At 45.7% G+C, this 21,546-nt stretch overlaps 1 protein-coding gene across 7 annotated transcripts in view; it reads right to left on the minus strand.

The window, feature by feature from the left end:
- Positions 1 to 21,243, minus strand: part of Mbnl2 (muscleblind like splicing regulator 2) — a 156,666-nt gene extending 135,423 nt beyond the window's left edge. For 5 of the 7 annotated variants that reach the window (XM_004631202.2, XM_023715126.1, XM_004631199.3 and 2 more), the window contains exon 1: positions 21,004 to 21,235. The gene's annotated coding sequence lies outside the window, so the exon portion shown is untranslated. Of the gene's footprint in view, positions 1 to 21,003 lie in introns of all 7 variants that reach the window. The other 2 variants (XM_004631200.2, XM_004631201.2) reach the window with 1 other exon arrangement.
- Between the last annotated feature and the right edge of the window lie 303 nt (positions 21,244 to 21,546).

Consider the following 21,546-nt stretch of genomic DNA (forward strand, 5'->3'; position numbering starts at 1 on the left):
TTTAAAATTTATCACGTCTGGGACTCTTTGAAATAGATAGAAAAATCACATTGGAATTTCACAAGAATTTCTGTGACCTAATCCTGCCACTTAGTCTTTAAACTAAGGAATTCTGGAACAACCATTCTTCAAGATCATGTGAGATGAACTGCTTTTTTATTTAGTCATTTTTACCAAAAGGGAGGGCAAAATCCCAGCGACACTGCCCCAGAACGAGGGTGCGGTTCCTTCGCTGTGGGAGAAAGAAATGAACTGGAACAAGCAGGAATGCAAGGAGAAGTTTCACTCCACCCTTTTTCCTGACGATCCTGATGAATAGCAACAAAATAAGATTCATGCCAGAGGAAGAAATCCGCAACTACCCAGCCCTATCCTTGCTGAATAAAACAGCCTTTTTTTCTCTGCATCCACTTTATGCTATTTGCTGGCAAATTTAACTGTTAATTCATGTGGTTTCCCCTAAAAGAGGAAAGAAGCAAGCAAGACAACTGTTCAATGCTCAATTGCCTATTAGTTTTAGTTTATAGATGAGACTCGCTAAGCCCCAGAAGCAACTAATTAGAAGGAGTGTGCTAATTAGAAGGTGACTGTGAGATTATGACACTCTTCTCTCCTTTACTTGCTGTCATTTGGTGCAAAATCGAAGGGCCAATTTTTGTCTCCTTTTGGAAAATCATTTCCAACCCAGTGCCCTGGCCCCACTCCCTCCAGACACCTATGGTTGCCTTTCCTGACCCCCACAGCCCCTCTACCACCCTCCTGTCCTTGAGGTTGACATTGCTGCTGCTCAGGCCAGTTAGAACTGGAAGATGGGCCAACTTGAGCCCAGGGCCAGGCACCCTGCACCCAGAAAAGTCCCTGGCACATCCTGCCTGTCTGTCTCAGGTTTCCTGCCTGACTAAATAAATGAGCCATCCGAGTACAGTCCATAAAAAAGGGTAAGGACCTAGATTTTTTCTTCAGAGTAAACTAAAAATCTACCTAAACTTCAGTGGAACTTGATGTGCTTAAGGAGCATTATCTTGATGCATTTTCTCCTGTAATTCCCCGGCCACCTCTGCCACTGGCCCCAGCTACAAAAGGTCTCCAGGGAACAGACATAGAGGGATGACTGGGTGGGTAGCACTGAGCTCAAGCTGAAGCGTGGTGCTAGAGGTGGAGGCGGAGGGAAGGCGGGCCTCCTCCAGCCCTGCGCCCCTACTCCACCTCCTCCAGCCCTGCGCCCCTACTCCACCTCCTCCAGCCCTGCGCCCCTACTCCACCTCCTCCAGCCCTGTGCCCCTACTCCACCTCCTCGTCTGCTTTCACTTTTCCTTCCATGAGTACCATTGTCAGAAGATGATGTCAGTGGAAAAAGGACTCCATCTTGCATGCCTGTATAGGAGCATCCCCACTGATCTGAGCTTAACTGTACTCAAACTGTCAGGCAAGCAAGACAAAGGAGGAAAAAGGAACAAGTCCTGCTCACTCTACCTAGGCTCTTTCAAGACTACTAGGTGCTCCTAAGCACCCCAAACCTAGGGCATCCAGGAACCCAAGAAATTTCATTTCTTATGTTAAGCAGAATGAATGGTCCTCTTCAATATCTAATGTTCTTGGGGACTAGAAAGCCCTGTGTTCTCCCTGTGGCCTGGGACAGGTAGCAGTTTCCATGCTGTGCCCTGCAAAATCAAAAGCTCATTTCCGGGATTATATTTATGATGGACAATGGCAAGGAACAGAAGTGCTGATGCTATTATTGTTTAGCTGAGGGGCCTGGAGATAACCCTTGTCCAGGGCTAATTAAGGGGCCTCAGCTAAGCTGGCCTGACCCACACTGAGGGGCCTGCAGAGGGGCCCTTTCAGCACCTGGGCTGCACTCGTGTCTGGTGGGCTCTGAGGAACAGGTGCACATTGGCCTTAGAGAAAGCAAGGTATCTAAGCCAAGTGCCTGCTTGCCCCCTTTTCCTATATCAAAATACCCTGAAGAACAAGGAAGAGCATAGGCATTGCTTTTGGGCTTCTCAAGAATATGTTGCACTTGAGGTTTCTGGAAATTCAGGCGAGTGGGTGGATTTGCCAATTGCCAAGCTCCTCCCCCTTTCCTTGCTTCCAGCCTGGGGTTGACAGAATTGTCTTCTCTGGGTGGCCCACACAGGCCCACACCTTCCTTGCAACTTCCGGAAGCATAGGAAATGTCCTGAATCAGGCAATTTCCTTCCCAAGAAACCCCATGTGTGTACACAATGAGAGCTCATTTCCTCCCATTGGCTTTTGTTTGAGCAGTTTGCTTTGATAGGGGATGTATGCCACTCTCCTCTGCAGTCAGCTAGATGCAAACATCCTTCTAAACTTAGTGCGTGGCCTACCCTAATTGGAGTCATGCCCGACTGGCCCAACTTGGACTGGCCTCACCCTCCCTCCCACTTATATTAAACACTAATTGTCCAGGACCCAATCCAAATGCTGTAAGTCTCAGGATTCTCCACTGGTTTGTGTGTGTGTGGTATCTGCTGTGAATGTATACATGTGTGAATGTGTGTGTTGGCTTGTGTGTTGTATGTACATATGTGTGTCTTCACTTCTCGTCTTGACTGACATCTGCCAATCATTTTTATTTTGCTTCCTTTATGTAGCATCAAACTGGACATGTGGATTTTGGTTGATACTCTGTGAATAGAGGGAACAAGACCTTTCGAAGACAATTCATGCTGGATCTGAAGCTCTGTACACACACTTCGCCTGGGAAAAATTTGAAAATCCTTAAGTGAAAGCTGAAGCTGAAACTTTTGGATGTCAGGGTATCATACATTTTCATTTCACTCTTTTCTCTATTTTTAAATGTCTTTTTTGCTTTGCTATTCTTATTTTCTCTGTGGATACAGATCAAATGGACTCTAGGCCACACTTCTTTCCTCTTGTTTGTGTGTGACCCAAATCTCATGACCCAGAGTTCTAGCAAACACCTAAGTTGTGAAAGTCTCTCTGCTGTGGATGGGTTCTCGGTGGGAAAAAAAGAACATGTTATAGTGAATTTTCCAACACAGTCAACTGGGTCACCATATTCAGGAAAGAAGAAAAGTCTGGTTCCAAGAAGCACCTTGAAGCATCCTTGGTTATTCGTTCTCTGGGTGACAGAGACTGACCTCCTTCGCCAAACAGAGGCCAGAATGGACTGGCAGAGGTTATGAAAGTGTTTAATGGCCCCAGAGAAAAGTGATGGATGGACTGATTGATTGATTGATTGATTCATTCATTCATTCATTCATTTCCCAACATTTAAACTCAAATATTTAGTCCTAATAAGATCTAGTGGGGCCAGGCAGAGGGCTCAATGGAATAAGCATTTCCCTGGCAAGTGCAAGGGACTGAGTTCAATCCCTGGTTCCGCCAGGAAAAAAAAAAAAAAAGATCTACTTACAATCTGTCTGAACAACCTAAAATCAGCCCGACTGAAGACAGGATCGATTTTATCCATACCAAAACAGCTCCAACCTACCACAGACTTGTTCACATGATCTGTTTTCACTCACGCATCATAAAAAATCTTTCCAAATGGAGCTTGGCCTCTATGTTTTCAAAAGCCAATGCATTTTAATCACCTGAAAATACCATGGTCTTGGATAATCTGCTTCAGGTCTCACCATTCCTACCAAGGTAAGCATTCCCAAAAGGCCAACATAGAACTCTTTTGTAGAATAGAAAATCTTCTGTATCTTGCTGCAAGAACAATAAAGTCTTTATGGGAGAAAACAATACTTTAAGAAATTTCGAGAAATCCTCATTTTGAAGACCCTGTCCTTCTGGAATTGCTTTTTCTGGAATGCCTACAGCATTCATTGGAGATTTATCTCTAGTAGTTTGATAGTTTCCCCAGAAAGTAGGTCTTGACCATTCCACTCTGAGTGTATATTTATGTATTACAGAAAATCCTTTACATTGGTGATCTCATTTAATCTTAATTGTTACCCAGTGAAGTGGATCTGGTTTTCCTGTTTTAAAAAGTAGAAAACTAAGGTTCCAATATATTTTCAAATTTGCCTGAAGTTGAGCATCTAGTTCACAACGGAGCCAGGATATGGATGCCGGGTCTGAATGGCTTTTACAGCCAGGTGCCAGCAAGCCTGTAACCAGTCTGCCACTAAGTCACTGTACATTCTCACAATAAATACACATCCCAGGACCCTAAACAGGCATGCACATCAAAAGCTTGGGGGTAAAGGCCAAGAAATATTTTTTCACGAAGAGGCTGTGCAGGGAACAAAACCAATTTCTGGAGTACCTAGTAAGTAAATGGGTGTGATGAGAAAATATTTCTTTCTCATCCTGGGATTGCAGTTGGGTGACATGAGTGTCATATAGACAAATGACTGTGTTCCATTGCTGGGAATCTCATTTGCCTTGACTGTGGGTGTGTTTGCCTTTTAGTTTTTAAGTGGCACAGAATAGGCTGATCCACTTCGTGAGGCAGGCTACACGTTTCGTGCAGCTCAACATAACCTGATCTATCTCACCGCAACCCACAGCTAGCCAGTATGCTAACTCAGGTCACTCTCCGTAATTCCTGGTTTATGTACTTTAGCTCTTGTCTCTCTGCCCTTGGACTTCACCAGCCAAACTTCTTCTCTGAAGTTGAAGTGTAAAGCAATCCCTGGTTAAGGGGTTGAGGCTTAGCTGGCCTTTCTTTAGGGCTAAAGTACAACTTCATAGAAATTGTATTCTCCCAGGGGCAAATGCTATCTGTTTCTTCGTTTCTGTTTTCTGTTTTCTTTGTAACGGAAAATTCTGACTCTATTTAGATGGATAATGGACTATAGGATTCTGTGAGTACAACTCATACCTAATAATCATCTATAGAAATGTCTGTCTCAGTAACAAGACAGTCCAGTCATTCAATTGCATCCCACAAGTATTTATTGAGTATCTACTACTTTCCAGACATTGGCTCAAGTTTAAAATGCATGTGGAATGCCACAAACAGGAAGGTTCTTAAAATATTCCACATGTGGCATCTACATTGGTAGATTGTGTTCTTTAAGGACGAGTGCCAGGATCATGAATTATCATTTGCTAAAACCCAGTGCAATGAAGCAAAAAGCCAAGGAAAATAATAAGGTAACCAAAGTACAGCAAATGATATTGTAGGGCACTTTAAAAAGCAGCAGCAGCAGTTGCTGTATTTCGTTAAGTCTGTAATGGTGCAAAGCTCCTCTTTCATTAGTAATGGGGATCGACACAGTCTCTCTGGCCTGCCCTGCTACAATTGTTCTTCATATAGCAGAACTCAGTGTAAGGCAAAAGCTTCCAGGAGCTTCCTGAAGCAGCATTTAGACCCTACCTTGCCACCATCCTTCACCTTCATCTGCTATCTTTCACCTTTCCCACTGTAGCAAAATTGAACTTATTCCTACAAATCTGTAAAGAGCATTTCTGCCCTCTGGTCTCAGCTTTCTCAGACCAATGACCTCTTTGGGCTCCAAGTGGCACTGGGGGCTACCTGCCAGCTCAGCTTATCTTCCCTCAAGCCCAAACAATCTGTGTCTTCACCTCTTACCACCATGTCTCCCATGACTGCCCTATGTATTCCAAAGCTCCTTGTAAAATTCGAACTTCCTGCTTCCTGTGTTTATCTTACCACATCTTCTCTTCCAAAAGCATAGCCCTGAGGTCAGGGGTATCACCTTAACTTCCACATGTTAGGGTCACAGGCCTAGTCTTCAGCTTTCCTGAACTTCCAGATCTGGCATTATTTTTCACTGTCTTCTGACTATAGAAAACCCTACTATAGGACACAGTAAATAGAACAAGCCCTTCTCAGGGCTCAAAGGCAGCGAGAAAGGTCAAGAGGCCCAGATACCTATTCCAAGGCGCTCTCCAAGAAATGCTGCCCTGATGGAGTTTCTGCTCACTGGAGTTGCCTTAGAAACTCCCTCATGTGTATGAGTTCCCCAAGGTTGAGTCATCAACCCTTTCCTAGATTACAGTTACTTCCTTGGCTATTGGATTCTAGGACCTAAAATGTGCCCTCTGCAAATGGACCCTGATCCACAACAAGCTTTGCAGGTCGGCCTTCCTTCATCCTTTTGGTGTCCAGGACCAACGTTCTGAGCCTCCCTTCCTCTTCTGAACATCTTCCTTGGTGTTTCTGCTACCAAGATTTGTGTCTCTAGACCCTCTCTGGTGCCCTCTCTGCTTTGACTTCAAGATATCCTGCCGGTGCCCTTAGCCCACCTACTTCCTGCATGGGCATCGGCTCTTGGCTGGTTCTCACTGTCACTCCTTTGGTCACTGCCTTCATGCCTGAGCACAGTGTCTGTCCTTCTCCAGTTCAACCTATACTCACGGGCTTCTCTCTCTTAAGTGACCTCATCTCTCTTCTGCTCTAACGTGTAGCAACTCGCTGCTGCATTCTGAAAGAGTTCTAAAATCCACAGCATAGCTACCATTCAAGGCCATCCATGATTTATTTAACATCAAGTGCTCCTGGGACTGCACTTCATGGCTGAGAGCATCCCACGTGCATCCATTGCCACATCAAGGTCACATCAAGGCCATGTCAGATGCTGTTCTCTCTGGAATTCCTTCTCTGATTGCCTGGATGGCCTTAATCTACGCCCTGTCTATGTCCCTTGTGGCATGGGTGGCCTTCACCATGGTGATTTATCTACATATCCTATTTGTCGTACTAGAGTATGAATTCCATGACGGGGAAGTAAATGGGAAAGATTTAAGACATACTTTTTTTTCTCTTCCTACACTGTTGATACACCTTTTTTGTTGTTGTTGCAAATTTATCCAAACTCAGTAATAACTTCATTAAGTAAAATAGATCTGCCCTGGCAGAGCAGGTTGAGATTAAATTGACAATGCTATCAGGCCCAACCCATTGACAAGGAGGCCCTCATGACAGGTAAGGCACTTGTGGTGGCTCAATTCAGCAAGTCTTCACAGAATTCAAGAGCTGGTCATGATCCAATTGACTCATGCAAATGAGGTGAAGGAAGGCTCAAGTCATTTAGTAATTCTCTCATGTTCCTTGGGAGCCCAGTACACAATTCTGTGTTGATGGCCTTTGGGCTATGGGTTCTTGCCACCCAACTCAGCCACCTTTATCTATTTTTTGAGATCTACAATGGATGAATAGGCCTATGGTTCCATTGCAAGAAAACCAAAAGGGGCGTCACCTGCAGCCCCCTGGCTTTTCCTTCCTTCCACTAATCTACATCAGGTAGGAAAAACCACTTCAGGCAAAGCCTTCACATGTTTGAATAAAAAAACAAAAAAGGAGATGGGCAGGATGTGAAGGTGGCCATTACCTTTATTATTGCTATCACTCCCACTCTAACTGTCATTACTATTGTCTCACTCTCGTCACTTCTCTTCAAGTTTCCTATCTGCAGCATGTAAATCCCAGCAGCCCAGAGTGGATGACGAGCTGGTTACCTGGTCCTTCAGGACTCTGATTATTAGTGGGATCTGTGATGCCTGTGGTGTCTCAGAGACACCTCTGGAAGTTTGGAGGGTCAGGAGACAGACAGATGAGGAGAGGCGCCTCCAGTAGAAATAGAAGAGGTTAGGAGGCGTCCTTCCCACGAGGCTTCCCTCGGTCTTAAAAGCGCCAGTGCACTGTTGGTAGCTCATTTAAAAAACCAGCAGCTCTGGGGTTTGAGCCCAGGTCCTTTAAAGGAGTTACACCCACAGCCCTTTTTTAAATTTTGAGACCAAGTCTCACTAAGTTGCCAACTTGCCCAGATTGGATTCAAATGTACCATCGCAAGCCTTCTAGAGTGCTGGATGAGCAGACATGCACCACAATACCCAACTTGTCAGCTATATTTTTAAAACTTTATTAAAAACAGAAAAGACCACAAATCCTAAGTGTCCAGTTTCCTGAAATTTCCCAAAACAAACACATCTGTGAAACCCACACCTCCATTAAGAAATAAAATATCTGCAGGGCCCAGGGTGCTCCACCCCCTGGGGTCCTCTCAGTGCCCTCCCCCCACAGAGTGACCACATTCCTGCAGACCCCTTTGCTGCCACCTTTCAGGCAAACTCTACCACTCAGGCCAGGCTGCCATGTGCTCTCCTTTGACGAGCTTTCGCTGGCAGCAAATTGCCATTTCAAGGCAGGGAAAAGAAAATGTGCGTGAGGAAGTAATTTCGTGTGTAGGAGAAAAGTGTTTCTAATTTTCAGTCCTGCTGACGTGAGTGGAAGAAGGACTGGTGAAGAAGGGAGGTCAGCCCATCAGTGCGGTCCTGGCTCAGTGTCTGGGCCTGAAAGGGATCTAGCCCCTTGGCCATTTTGCAGAAGAAAGCAGACAGCATGGCCGTCCTGTACCTTCATCCTGCCTGGCCAGGACTGGTTGCCTCTGATGCCCATAACGTGCAAGGTGATGGAGAGCTCGATGGTCATGATTTAAGGAGCCAGATACAGTGTTGACCACATGGTTTTGATTTGTTTGTTTATTTCTTTTTAACCAGTGAGTAAGAAGAGGTATCACAGACCTAACTTCAGGATTTGCTAGGGTCTGACAATAATGGGAAAGTAACTCCTGCACTTGTGACCAGGAACTCCAACTCTCCAGGCTCAGCACCTGGGAAAGGCAGGGAGAAAAGGATCCCAGAGGACCTGAGCAAAAATGCAGTGTCACTGAAACCTCCGAGAGGGCGCCATTGTGTTGACCTGACAAAGCACACAGACCTGGTGGGTTCGCCACTCTCCTGTGCCTTTTTGTGTTCATATATCAAAAACTGGAAGGGAATGATCAGGCCATCAAGGCAACTTCACAGCCACAAAGCAATTAGCTCAAGATCCAACATGCACCCGTCTATCCATGCAAGATTAGCCAGCAACATCCTCCATTGTCCTATCTTGGGTTACAGGCTACCAGGGCTTGTAGAAATCATCATTCCTCTCAGTTCCTTTGTGTGATCAATTATTTAGCAAGGTCTGGGTTACACAACGGAAATTTCACTCTGAGACGGAGGAATGTATGCACTTTAACTGTCAGTGAGAAAACTGGCAGTTTTTGATAAAAAGGGAAATTTTCAGCATGGAAGACTCCTCACAAAGTTTGTACAACAGCACCAGTGGGGGGTAGAGAAAGAGAAAGGAAGAAAGAGAGAGAGAGAGAGAGAGAGAGAGAGAGAGAGAATGAGAGAGAGAGAAAGAAAGAAAGAAAGATAGATAGATAGATAGATGATAGGTAGATAGATAGATAGATGATAGGTAGATAGATAGACTGTAATGGAGTACAAGCTTAGAGATCTTTAGGTTAAATATCAACCTGAAGACTTTCCTAAGAAAAATTGGAATGCTTGTCTCAGGGCAAGTTGGAAAACTATGGGGAAGGTTCTGGCTTTCTCTAGATAAACACCAGGCACCAAAGCCAGTAGGACATAGCCAGGCCTTCCTTACCCTTCTTTGTTTACTTGGGATGTCCCTGAATGCACCAGGGCGGGCAGAACTGAGAGAGTGAAGCCCTCCCAGGTGCTGTCAGGAGGAAGCAGGGCAGGTGAGTGCAGCCTGCTGCTTACTGGAGCTGGGATTAATTAGATCCTTCTATGACCTTGACACTACTGATAGCCAGCCAGCCAGCCTTTCTCTGAGGTATGGAAGACTCAGTGCTGAGAGCCACAGAGGAGCTCGGGGAGGCTGGACTCCTGCTAAAATGATCACAGAGACATGGAGCCAAAAACTGAAACACCAAAACAAAAGAAAACCCACAATCATGTAGTTTAGCTCTGAAAACTGCCTTAGTTGTGTTACTCAAATTGTATGATGCTGTTAGCTTATCTATCACTTTCTGTGCGTGCGCGTGCACACACACACACACACACACACACACACACACACTCTTAAATCTCTGCATATCTGTCTATTGTCCTCCTGGACAATTCTACAAGCCAATATCCAGCTCCTTGGCAAGTATTTCTGGAGGTGGCCACTGTCTATGGCAGTGATGGCGAACCTGTGACACACCTGTCACAGTGGGCACTCAGAGCCTCCCTGTCCAACACAAGCCAAGTCACCCCAGCAGCTGAGCAGCAAGTAACATTATTTATTCTAACCTAAAACCTCAGTTTTCAGGCTTAATTAACCTTGGGATGCCAGGTAGGCCTTGGGTCCCCAAAAAGCTTGACATCACTGGTCTACAGTAGGGACCGAAGACAATTGTAAAGCATCCCTTATAGCTGCAAAAGATGTGTGTCCCCTTCCCATGTCCCCCTCCCCTATCAGTTTGCCCCTGTGCTCAGGCACAGTGAAAATGCCACCTCTTCATCCCTACTATTGTTGATTCAGTGTTCCATACAGCAGCCATGGGCCAAAGCTGCTAGAAAAACAAAGAATGTCTTAAGCTACATAAGTGAAATATCACATAAGGAAGGCGCCATACTTGTCTGTTAGAGGAGGATTGACACCCCCAGATGTGTGAAGGGCTGGTCGGCTGGGGAAACACTATACCTCCTAGGTTACTCCCAAGTCCTGCACACAGAAATAAGGCCAAGGAGTGGAAGCACTGTGCTCCACGGCAGCACAGGACAGAATTCTCTAAGCAAATACTACAGTCTGGATACACAGAAGGGCTGTAGCTGTCAGCAGCTGGGCAGTTAGTAAATAAAGAGCTCTCCCCTGCACTCTACTCAACAGTCTTCCTCTAGCAACTCCCAGGCCAGCACCTGAGTCCACACCTGAAAACACGCCTGAATCCACCAGGCAACGAGTGGAGTAGAGAATTCTGAGAGGTAAGGAGTTAAGAAGACCAAAGCTCTCTGGGGGCCCCACGGGCAGAGAGTCCCTTTGATCCTGCCTCTTAATTGCGGCCCTGTTGCACCAGGGAACTTTAAAGAAAAGAAACAGGGAAACTCTAGAGATAGGGTTTGTTTAGTTTCCTGAGGGGACTGTCTTTGTGGTGGCTGCCAGGAAGCTGTTACCGCAGGGGCTTGGGTGAGGGCTGTCCTGGGCCGGATCAGTCACCCCCACCACAGTCAGGTGCAGGAGGACCCCAGAATCAGGGGCCGTGGAATGCGTCCCATCCTGCGGCTGAGAGGTGCAGATCTGGAGCACACAGGACGAAGGAGACCTCACAAAACACCACAGGCACCTGGGTGGCACCTGTCTGCCTCAGAGGAAAATGGGCAGCTTCCTTTCAAAGGAAGCTCGTCCAGAGAAAGGAAACCATGGGTGAAGCTGGGGACTCCTAAGAATTCCCACAGAAAGCCACACAGTCAAGATGGCACCAAACACCTCACCCTCCGCCAAGTCACGCTGTTGACAATGAGCTTTTATGGACTCCGCTGTGGCAGGCATTTACAAGTTGAGGCCCACTGTATCCCCGTATCCTTTTGGCTTCAGTCAGGGTGTACGCCTGTACACACACACACACACACACACACACACACACACACACACACGAGATCCAAGAGGAACACAAAGGCTAAGTAATGTGGACCAGGCCCTCATCATCCTTGGCAGTGCACCAGGTCCCTTTGCGAGGAGGGACTCCTGGCTAACACTGGACTCCTGCCTGCACGGTATGCCAGTAATTGTTTGTTTATGTTCTGTTGAACTATTTAGTGAGTTCTGAGACTGGTGGTTGCAACATGAAAGATTTCCGAAGCAATCCCCTTTTCTTTGCAAACCCGAAGCAGGCAGTGTTGGAGTAGGTTCCGGCTGTCTGTACGTTACTAACACAGTTTCACTTCTCTTCTGTCCCTGGTTAGCACGTGACTCAGCCAGGTAACTTGGCCTCTCTATGCTTTATATTTTCTGTGTAAAGTTTTAACCCTATTGACAGGCACAGAGCCTTCGGCAGACGGCTCACCAGCTAGCAGGCGTTCAGTAAACTCAGGAAACATTTGCTTCGTTTCATTCCTACGAGTCTGTGGTAAATTAAGAATTCATATAAAACCTCAGCTCTCTGTGTGGACACCTGGGCAGGTAAGACGTCCTATAGATCAGTTTAGCTTGACTCCTGTCTCTAGGAAAGAGGTGGCCACTCGCAGGACACAGAGAAGTACCCCACTGGAGAGGGCAGATGGCGGCCTTGCGACCAGATAGAAGATGTCCGTTATGGGCCTGGCCCTTCACAGAGGCAACTCCATTAGAAGCTATCTGTTTTAATGATGTTTTTGCAAGACTTTCAATCTAACATTTTTAAACAAATCTAATGTTAATGGCACATAACGCTGTCTCTATACACTTCATGTTTCGGGAGGGATGAGAACAGAACCGCGTTATCTACATCTGAATGGATGAGTTTGCCAGAATCCCCCAAAGCAACTCATTGCTGTGATAACTAACATAGGCTTTAAATTCTGGAGCTCCAGTTCTAGCTCTAGAAAAAGGGAGTCTAAGGTTGATTTCTAACACACATATTTCTTAGGTGGGGGAAATCTCTGGGGCAAATGTGTAAACACATCAGTCTTTCCTACAGGTGGTAACAAAACCTCTCAGGAAATTTGTGAGCCACCTTGGGCATGGGGCGGTATCCACAGGCTACATGCAACCCCAGAGCTGCTCCACCCAGGAGGTCCCACCTCCAGACCCTGGCCCTAGCAGCAATGGTGCAAGGCTGGTGCTTCCTTCAACTCCACTTCCTCTCCGCCCTGAGCAGCATGGCAAGGCCTCCTGGGTGGAAGTTCTGGGCGCTGCCTCCAGCCCTTTGGGGTGCATCTGCAGCCCCCTATATTTCTGTGGCATAGCCATCATATTCTGGAACCTCCCAGATGTATGCCACCATCTCACCCTCTGGGGGTTTGTCACAACAGCAGAATGCTGGCCTCTCCTCAGGCCCACTGAATCGGAATCTACATTTTTAATAAGCTCCCTAGGTAGTTTTCAGACACAAGAAAGTTTGAGAAGTGCTATTCTGATTTAGTCATCGGAGGCCCCGGCAGGAAGGATTCAACCATTTGCGCATGTTCATGTACTTGCTCATTCTGAAAATCTGTTTGCTTCAAAACAGCCCAATGGCTGGGTTCATTTGAGAGCCACTAGATCCAGGAAACATAAACCAACAAGGTCTTGGAGAACAAGATGACCAGGGTCTAGTGCTAGTTCCAGTCATGCTGGAATTACTGTTCTAGCCAGAAATATCCCCAAAGGCAGATTTTGAAAGACAAATGCAGAAGTCTTGATCATTGCTGGTTTCAAATAGTGTCTTTTGGGTATTGATGAAGATCTACTTGGTTAAAAAGTCACTCACAGATAAGAAAGATACAGCAACAAATGCTCCTTTATTCAAAGCTTCTAATGCTCTAAACATGACCCTAGATAAAGGGTGGTGAACCTTTGGCACTAGTACTACAGTGAGCTGTTTGTATCCCTGAAAGCTCCAAAAGGTTCGCCATTACTGCTCCAGATGAATATTTGCCCCAAGTGGACCACTGCCAGAGACATGAGCCAAAGAAGATAAAATACACGCAAGGATAGTGCAGTACAGGAGGCCACCCTCCTTTCCCATGGAATCATGAAGACTGGGCTACGGTGTTTAACTCTACAGTTTATTTATGTTTCAAAACACTTGCTCTCTTTTGTGGATATTTATTTTCCTGATCCTTTGCTAGCCCTTAGTTTTTTCTAGACCCCAGCTGTGTATCCAAAGCCTCAACCTGCATCATCCGTGTGCCTCTTGCTTCATGGTGCCACTTGCCACACGATGCTGAGCATTCATGGCTCCAGCTTCAGCTTCTTCTACACAACTATGCCCCACGCTGACACTGGTAGCCTGGTGTCTGCACTGTGCTTCTTCTCCACATTGTCAAATATCTGAGATACCTCCATTTAAAACCTCCAGGCCTAACCCCCAAATTCATCATCCCTGTTCCTCTGGTCCTAATCCCACTGCTTGGTCCCCTCTTCTCTCAACTCCCATTTCATTTACGCCCCCTACCACCACCATTTCTCTTGATGGCAACTGTTACATCACTGGCTTTCTGGACTGTTGGCAGCATCTATCATTTTTTCTTTAAGATGCCTCTTGGTTCTGCCTTTTCTCTGTGTTCTCACACTGCCCATGCACACTGTCCTCCTCCCCACACTCTGCCCAAAATATTGCAAAAGTTTTCTGGCCACAGGCATCACTTGTTGCAAATTTTCGAACCTGTTACCCAGTGCAACAAATCCTCAATGAACCTTTATAAAGCACTGGACCTGTCTTATGGGTGATGAGCTAAAACTCTTTGCTGGGGCTCTCCAGCTCTTCCCTGCTCTGATTCCAGCTCCTCTGTTCAGCCTGATGTCCCTCCTTCCCTAACATTTCCTCTCTAAAGATGTGTTTCTTCACTGCCCTACCCCCAAGGCTTGCTGTCTCTCCTTCCTGAGATTTTGACACTGGCTTAAACTTTTTGATCAAATATAATCAAAACTAATTTTAGCAGAAATAATTGTCATAAAGAGAGCTACTTATTTGTAAATGCTAAGTTTTCATGCCAATATTAATTTATTCTGTTCAGTATACATGAAAACAACATTTTCAAAGATAAGCTAAATAATATATTAGTTCAATGCGTTCCTTATGTAGTGAATAATTTTGCCCTTGGCCTGGGGTATGCATACTTCACATCAGAAACGCGGCTACAGACCCACTAGGTCCATTTGGATCCACAGGGAGCAGCCCTTTCTCTAAGGCCTTCTTCTCTATCACTCGAACCCCAACAGGATTCTCCTCTCCTGAGCTCACGGAACATTAGAATCACAAGTACTGAATCATTTATATAATATATGTTTTGCTGATACTTTTTTAGTTTGATTAAATGAAACTTTCATTTGGGATGCCAGAGACTTATAGATTTTTAGAATAATTCAATCTCTTAATTAGAAACATACTGTCTTCCCAAAATTGCTTGGGTTGGGCTCTATTCAAGTAGCCAACATGCATTACAAGACAACTCCAAGTGAGACTGCAGTGTCATTTCATTTATCTCGTTAAATAGTATACTGGGTCTCCACAAGTTTGAGGAATGTTGGCTACTAAGACTTTGAGCGTATCCCTTAACTTTGCTCAACTTTGGTCAGTCTTTGTTTCTAAAACAGGAGAAAGGGGGCACTTTAAAAAGAGCCGAAGGACCGCCATGCTGTACATGTCATAAGGTGTCACCACAATTGCACTGCTTACTTACATATTTACAGTATAATCTACAAGGTAATCTGAGATTTCAAAAGTAACTGACCTCCTACATCCAGCTTGAGCTTTAGTATCTTTCTGCACATGAATTATTTTTGTTTTCTCCATTTGGTTTGTTCCGCGGAAGCTATGGCGCTTCCTGCCTACCTGGGGGCTCAGAGGCCTTACAGGCCTGACCTGAAGAAGTGGCTGCACCAAGTGCTAGCTGCAGGTCACACATGCATCACCAAGTCCCTGACAGTCTCTGCTCCTGTAAGCCAAGGGGGAGGAACATTCATCTGGGGGCCCCTCTTGTTCTTCTAAGGTTCAACCTGCATGAGATATGTGTGCAAAGCCCTTGTTTATAACACATGACCCTAAAATATTAGATTTTTCCCCCCAGCTTTTGGCAGGTTTAAGAGAACCATGCGCTCTCGTGGGGAAACAGAATACCTCAAATTTTGGGTTCCTTCTTGACTGTTTTCTTTTTCTTTGTTTCCTTTTCCTTTTCCTTTGTTTTTCCAGGCCTTTAGACAGGTCATTTAGAGTCATTAATTAGTGGCGAGTCCTAGAAGCACCTCAGTGCTCTATGACTGGACTGGGGTGAAGAGCAGGCACACACATTGTCCCCGACACCTTCGGAGCCCGCAGAGTTCAGAAATCCACCTCTCTTGGTGCTCTGCCTTGACTTCTGTGTCCCTGAGCCCACTCTAAAGGCACCTGCTGTCTAAGAAGGCACTTGGGAAGAAGAGACAGTGACAGACACTCACCTGCCAGGTACACTTCTACGCTTCTCCTGTGCTTCTCAGTTCAAGTTAATTAACTGCTGAAAACCATCGTGAGTAAGACTGTAAAATCTGGCTTCTAACTCTTGTCCAGAAGGAGCTTTGCCTCACACAGCCTCGCCAGAATGCCCTAATTTTAGGCCCCCACTTTTTAACTGTTTGAACTGTTAATTGAGATAGCACCAGTGAAAGCCCTTTGTAAAGGGCCAAGGAGCAACACATATGTTAATTACCCTTCTGAAGACATTTGTGTACTTAACTATTCTTATCTTGTTTGTAAGTACCTCCTTTCCCTAGCTATTGTGGATTGCAAACTGCTCCGGAGGGAGACTTGCAGCATTTTCCAAGTCGTTCCCTTGCAGTCCCCAGAGGGAGCTTACCATCCCCAACGTCCTTGGGCAGCAACCAGCCTGCGCAGACGCCCAGGACCTTGGACCTGCTCTTCTCTGTCAACCCCCAGGACTAAGAAGAATTCCTTACAGCACAGCCACCTCCTCTGTCTCCTCTCCAAGCTCTTCCCCTAACGGCGTCCTTAACCTTGTAGCTTGTCTTCGCTTATAGAATGGAGATTAACGTGAATGCCTTAAAACCCCCCACCAAAAACTAACCACGAGACAACTTGGTATTTAAAGAGGAAACGAATTTTAAAATGAACTCTGCTTTCATTAGAAAAGGGGCAGGTTTAATCCTCTAGAGTCAGGCCTCAGGTTTCCTTGCTGAGGTCGCTGATGGTGAACTAACTGCACCAGGGTTCCAGTGAGCACAGCAGGAGGACAAGGGCTAGGATTTCCTTGGTGTTTAAGAGTTCCTAACTGATGTGCCTGTGTGGTCCCTCGTTGCTTTAAGCCTAGAACTCTGGCTGCTGAGACTCAGCAACTGCTCGCAGTTACAACACTTAGGATTTTTCTCCCCACCTCTGCATTTAGTTTTTCTGCACATCCTCATGTCTACTGCTCATCTCACATCTGCCTGTTACTGAAACAGCACTTATGCTAAGAAGCAAAATAAAGGTTAAGGGAAGTACACGCAGGCAGAGAGCTCAAACTCCCAATTCCTCCGCCTGCTCTGCTCCCAGAACTAAAGTCATCTCAAATCTGAAAACCATGTCTCCTGATCAATGGTATAAGCTGACAGCAGACAATAACAATATCATTCGAGGCTTTGACACTTACCGTCTTGTACCTTGTGTTTTTGTGTACACACTCACAAAGGCAGGTACTAGGTAACCGGTGTGGTGCTCTACGCAAATGAGCAAAGGCCAGAGAGCCCAAGGGGTGTTTCATAAATACTTGTTGACTGATGGATAGAATCTGCTGACCGAGGATACCTGAGACCACGAACTCCTCGTCAGAGCACTCAGGTGCCTTGTGGAGCCCATTTTCATTAACAAGTGCTTTTCCCACACTGAGAGGAAGAGGCCAGCCAAAACCCTGTCCATCTTGGAGCTCAGGTTCACAAAGGTGGCCTTAAGGCCTCACCTTTCACACCTGCTGTCCGCGCAGCAGCAGCGGAGACAAGGACAGATCTCTACAAACAGTGTGTGCAGGCAGTTGGAGGCCTGCGCCTGATGTCAGTGCAGCTTCGTGTCACCTCTGACTCTTGACTGCTAGCACAGCTGCACCTACGAGTTTATGGGCCATTTCAAGAGGAAAAACAAAACCCGAGCTGAAGAAAAACAAGGAGGAAAGCAGGTATCGTAAAGGACTGACACTACCTGGGCAGACTTCCTACCTACCTCATCCTGCCAAGAGGCTTTCTTCATAGCATGAAAGCCCAAGCTCCTCGCTCCACATTGCAGTAGGCATCCACGTCCGTCTGAGTCAGGGGGTCAGTCCCGAAAGGAACCTGGGCTATGCCCCTTGTCTTTTCCTTTCAGCCTCTTCCCCTCTCTCCTTGCTAGGCCATTCAGCTGGAGTTGAGGCTGATTTAGTGAAAATGGGAAAGCCTTCTCCCTGTTCTGCCGTGCCCTTGGGGTTCTGTGCTCACCTGGCCTAACTTCCCACTGCAGCTTTCTCTTGCCTTTGAGGTCCTGCCTCTCTGTGCTCCTCTGACAGCTTTGTCTCCACTGCCCAGAAGCTTCTCCCTTGTCGGGGTTCTCTGCCTCAGCCAGCTCCAGTGTGCAGCTGTACCTAGAGATGTCAAGAGTGCCCAAACTATGCTTTCAACAACCAACCTGTCTTGCACTTATATGATCTTTTCATTAATCAGGATCCTCTACCCCTGGCAGTGTCCCCCACCTACTTCCGCACTGATACTATTTTATTTTAGAAAATGTAAACACCTGCCTTTCTTTCCGTCTCTTGTTATCAGTAGGAGCGTAGGAAGAAAAGAAGAGAAAATGCACACAAGTCTGACCCTGCTCATTCTGCTACATGGAATTCTTTTCAGCTCAATGACTAAATCCTCTTCTCCCAGTTCTTACTTAGAATCTTGAGCACCAGATCTTGAATTTCTATGGCGCTCCCTGAGCGTGGGACTGGCTGGTCGCCATGTGATATTGATTTGTTTTCACCATAGCAACAGCAAATTAAAACAACCAGCGGAGAGAAGGCAGGCTTCCTAGCAGCACGGCTGCATGACCAGTATGCTTCCCAAGCAGATTTTTCTTCCTTCCTCTTGTTTTTGTCCTTATCCATTTTACTTTCACAAATTTAATACAAAAGCCAAAGTAAAAATAGTACTAAATGCTTTGGGCACTACAAGGCCTATGTCTAGGACAGTCTGTCTTGCTCAGCTTCTAGTATATTAGACTAGATCTGTGGAGAAAATGCAAAATGACAATTCTCTAATTTCCCCTTGGAATTGTAATTGTTGGGCTACGGATAAATATCTCTAGAAAATTCTCAGGAGCACAAAATGAAGGGTTGGGTATGAATGATAAGGTATCCAATCACCCGAAGGCATCACCAACAATTACTTATTGCTAAGCTTTCTTCCCTTTGTACTTTAAAGAACTCATTGTGCCAAGAGGCAACTTATGTTTTCTTTCCTCACTTTTTTTTTTTTTTTTTTTTGTACAAGGTCAAGGTCTCCACAAGAGCTGGCGTCAGGAGAGAAAGTATTATTCATTCCTATTAGGAGCTAGGAAAATGAGCCAGGCATCTGCTCAAAGCTCAAGTAAGTGGTAGGATGGAGGATGCGAACTAGCGCTGGGAATTCCCGGGAACTCCGGTGTGTTCTAACCAAAATTGTATCTTAAAAGAATCCTTCATAAGCTGTAATCTTCCCCCTCATCCTCGGGACCAAGAATGCCACCTGTGACACAGGATTAGCAGTCGGTAGTATTATGCTGTCCCTCCTCCAGGGCCATCAACCCTAGAACGCAGTACATTCTCTTTAAAAGCAGCTGTTGCCACCGTCACAAGCAGCCTTGAACTTGGTGCCATAACCTGCACCCTAGACAACAGCTCTTGTGGGACCAGGAATAGGGCTCTGGGGACAGTCCTCACAGGTGGCTGTGCTGGGCTGCATCAAGGGGGAGTTAGGCCAGAAAAAAGCCGAGCTCGGCTTCCTATTGCTTTTCTCCAGCCAGGCCAGAACCCTGCAGAAAACCTGTTCTGACCAGCAGGTAGAAGATGGTGCCCTATTTACAAAGGGGCTCTGTTCATGATTTACAAAGAACAAGCTACAATTCGAAGACATAACTCAAGTACTGCCAACGGGGAGTTACAAGGTCCCTGCCCAGGACTTAGAGAAATATTCTTCTCCAGCGGCCTGCATAAAAGAACACACAGCAGAAATAGTTGGGGGATTACGTCAGAAGTTCTGGGCTAGTGTCCTGCGCTTCTCCTTGAAAGTAAAACTGTGAGTCTAGAAGAATCTACGTGGCACTGCCGTTATTTAAATGAGCTCTTTCACCTTCCTAAAGGATCAGGATGGCTGAAAAAACTCCCTCTTACGTAAAGATTATAAGGATGTCCCCTGCCTTATTCTTTTTACCCTATTGTCCCCGATAATGTGCAATTAACAAATATCTTTCGACTCAACCTTTGTCTTGGAAAGAGACAGTACTATTCCTTGAAGAACATTCACGGTTGTTGTGGTTAGGCTAGTCAGGATTTTTTTTTTTCTTCCTTCGCTTCAGTGCTTGCTAACTATTCTAAAAATGTTACACATTTATTGTAAACACATGCTTCCGAGGCCTAACAAAAAAGCACAGTTTCCTCATGCCTGGCAGAAATTTAAAACGGGAAAGGGCAGAAAGAATTCCTTAACAAATATATCCTTTTCTCCTCCTGGGCCAAGTGTGTTAAAAATAAATCTTCTCCATCATTTCTCACTGCTGCTTGTCGGCAAGAAAGTTGATATGGTTCGGCATAGTGAAAACACAGCTTTAAAAGCTAGCCTGCTCTCATTAAATTATTCTGCTGGCTGTGTGTTCTCATTAAAAATGCATACAGATCAGATAATTGCAGTAAGCATTATTAACCCAGCTTTACTTTAGAATATAATGGTTCCACTTTCACGGTGGAAACAAAAGGCTCGGACATGCCAGGAAAAGAAATGTAAACATTGAACTACAGTATCGAAAACTTGCCAGAAAGCTGCCTCTTGCTAGGGTGTTAAAAATGTATCTTTGAAACTCAATTCAAGCCGCAGCATTGTAGAGCCAGGCAAGCCCCTAATTTCCAATACACACCTATTTTGGGCCCAAACATTCAGTCAGTGATTATTTACTACTAAGATTTCTTTCTTTTCTTTTTTTTTTTTATTCTTAACTGCAAGTCTGTTTTCGAATAACAGGACGAGCATAAACTTTACCTATTCCGGAACTAACTACAGCTGCTGGAATATTTTCTATAACACAAAAATAAGAATGGTCTCAAGATTTCAACTGATTAAAAAAGAAAGAAAGAAAAAGGAAATGGTTCTATTCTTTGAATAAAAACTCGGCTGTACGCCTCATCCCCAAACAGGCGGCGAAAACTGAAGCTTTGGCCATTTCTTTTTCTCAAATCAAAATGTTACGTAAAACTCCAGGGTTCCCTGCAAGTATTACATTTGAATTAGTGGAATCCGGTTTCCCCGGCTTCCCTAAGGAACACACATGGAATGCAGCACACTGCAGCAAACTCTTTAAACATTCAAAAAAAAAAAAAAAAAAAAGGTGGTGGGGGGTGATCGCCTACCTTGTTTCGTTCTGCTCCTCCTTCCCCTGTACAGTAACCCCGGGAACATCTGGCAGAATCGAGCGGCCCAGGCTTCTCCACTGCATCATGAGGAAGAAATTTCCATGCCAATAGTTCTCCTTCCCAGTTTATTGTACTCTGAACGCCGTCTGCCGTATCTGGAAAATTTTACCTTCAGAGGATGAAGCGTAGACAGTCTAAACTCTGTTGCTGTAAAGCTGCAGCCCTTCCTTCCGACAAGCCCCGCCCCGCGGCCGCCAGCCAATCGGCAGCCAGCTCGTCAGCCCTCCTCTTCGGAAGCGGGCGCTCATAGGGTGACGGACACGGCAACACGGCGCTGGCAGCGTCGGAAAACAGCGCATCCATACTGATGAAGGGGGAATTTCCCTCTTCGAAGAAAGCCGTCCTAGCACCAAGACAAAGTGGCACATAATTGGCAGAGCACAGAGAGGGGTAGCGCAGGAAAACACGCTCGAAGACAGCCAGCCCTAAGCTGGGAGCTGCACGGTAGATACTTAGAAAAACACAGAACTCCACAGATTC

Source organism: Octodon degus, unplaced genomic scaffold (assembly GCF_000260255.1).
Source record: "Octodon degus isolate 3935 unplaced genomic scaffold, OctDeg1.0 scaffold00039, whole genome shotgun sequence".
NCBI lineage: Eukaryota > Metazoa > Chordata > Mammalia > Rodentia > Octodontidae > Octodon > Octodon degus.